Genomic DNA, 2309 nt, shown 5'->3' on the forward strand with positions numbered 1-2309 from the left:
TTAAAATTTTTGGCCATTCCAAACATCCCGCCAAGTATTGCCGCGCGGCAATTGTACATTTTTGAATGATTTCGGATGAAATAAAATTGGGGAAGGCAGACGCTAATTCACTCACCCATTTGAAGACAGTCACAAACTCACTCACCCAAAAGAAGACATGGAATCGAGCCTCCTGCGGAACAGAGGTACGAATCACAAAATTCAGCGCCACTCCATATTATTGAAAAGATCTTCGATTGAAACGTTGTATTGGCTCATGTTTTGGTTGATGATTTTTGTGTGCATTCAGGTGTGATTTCTGAAACCCACAAATCTTCTGTTAGCATTACGTTCGATGATGCAAATTTGGGCGACGTGTTGATTTATCGAGAGATCGATGTTTATTTTTGGTTTGATGTCATGGGTTTTTGTTTATCTCTCTATTTTGTAGAGGATATACTATATTATTTATCGAGTGGTCCATAATGTATACAACCTTTTTTGTGATGTCAAGCTCTCAAATAGATGCCAAAAAACTGACTTGCTCTCCGTGTGCACATTGTAGGTGATAAGGCACAAGGGAAACGACCATGGAGCAATCGTTCAATTAGCCTGGGATCTGACAGTAGGTTTTACAGTTTACAAATATTGAATCAGCTGTTTTGCAAGACATTCCAACAGAATATGTATTCCAATGTCTCAATTTTGTGTGTTTTGTTGGTTTTTGTCAGTGCTTGCTGAGTCCTCCCGGCAGAATTCCGCAAAGGGGACCGTTCTCGTCGAATGTGGACCCAAAGGGAAGAGAAAATACTTGCGGCAACGCTGCTCGAACTCGTGGCACGAGGTTGGAAATCAGACAATGGTTTCCGGTCTGGATACCTAACCAAATGTGAAGATGCAATCCGTGCAGAGTTTCCCAATAGCGACTTGAAAGGTAACCCTCACATACAATCCAAAATCGGTGCTTGGAAGAAGCATTACGGATGTTTACGAAACATCTTGGCGAGAAGTGGGGTTGGGTTTAGTCCAGATGGTGATTATAAGATAGATTGCAGCGATGATCAATGGGACCAAATTGTTTCGGTATGGTTTTTTTTTTTAGGCATCTGCCATTGCTATTTCAGTTATATCCCACACCCTCTACTTCTGATACTAACTTGATTGTCAACCACCTAGGCTGATAAGGACGCCAAGGGAATGCGCTCGAAGTTGTGGCCTCTTTGGAAACCTGGAAGTTAATCTTTGGCAAAGACCGAGCATCTGGAAGAGGGTTAGAGGATTTAGAGGCTGCCGCAGCTCAAATGCGTTCCCAACTGGCCGGTGGTAGTCAATGCAATGACAACGATTACTACCCTTCGTTTTCAGATTTTATTGATCCAAACAGTCCCCTGGCTGGTAACACTGATGTGAACGACACTAACTCGGGCAATGGCGGCAAAGAAGAGTCAATCAACAAAACAAGTCCTGGCCTTCGCAAGAAGGAGTCAAGTGATGCAGTTCTCATGGAGTTCCTGGGGAACCTTCATGCCGAAACAAACGCGCGTCTGGAGATGATTTCTACAAGAATTGGGTATGACTTTGAAATGGGGAAAGCAAGGCAGGACGTCTTTGAAAAGCTTGGGACGGTGGAGGGCCTCACTCTTCCCCAATGCTACCTTTTGTGCAACATTTTAGGCGACAAACCTCAGCGCCTAGAAGTGTTTATGGGGATGCCAGCCAATGCTCGACTTGGCTATGTTCTATGCCTCATTGATGAATACCGCAAGGAAGGTTAACGGGACATGCGTTTGGTAATTAGTATGCCCTATTAATGCATGCCTCTTTTTGCATTTTATTTTGCTGAAACTGTTGCTGCAGTTTGTATGTAAGTAGTAGTAGAAATTAAGCCATCTGTGGCCCTTTTTACCTGACTTTTGGTGGTTTAGCCTGGTTTGTATGTAAGTAGTAGTAGAAATTAAGCCATCTGTGGCCCTTTTTACCTGATTTTTGGTGGTTTAGCCTAGTTTGTATATAAGTAGTAGTACAAATTAAGCCATTTGTGGCCCTTTTTACCTGACTTTTGGTGGTTTAGCCTTGGCTTATGGCATTATATAATGAATGGATTATGTATGCAACATAACTGCATTTGTCTAGAGCTTCTTGTTTCACTTGAGTGTTTTATTAATTACTCATAATTAATTGGTAAGTATAAGGATCACAATATTTAACTCTATGGAATTTCTTTGAACAAATTCAAACCACAGCCATAGTTGTTTAAGTCCAGAGTAAGATAATGCATTACACATTTGAGCACTAGGGTAGAATGTAGATGCCTTACATTGATCGTTGTT

General features: G+C 41.7%; 1 pseudogene; it reads left to right on the plus strand.

Moving 5' to 3' along the window:
- Window positions 1-1176: 1176 nt before the first annotated feature.
- LOC148931614 (uncharacterized) lies at window positions 1177-1976 on the plus strand (annotated as a pseudogene).
- Window positions 1977-2309: the final 333 nt, after the last annotated feature.

Source organism: Salvia hispanica, chromosome 2 (assembly GCF_029641045.1).
Source record: "Salvia hispanica isolate PSC_SH4W2 chromosome 2, Shi_PSC_v1, whole genome shotgun sequence".
Lineage (NCBI taxonomy): Eukaryota > Viridiplantae > Streptophyta > Magnoliopsida > Lamiales > Lamiaceae > Salvia > Salvia hispanica.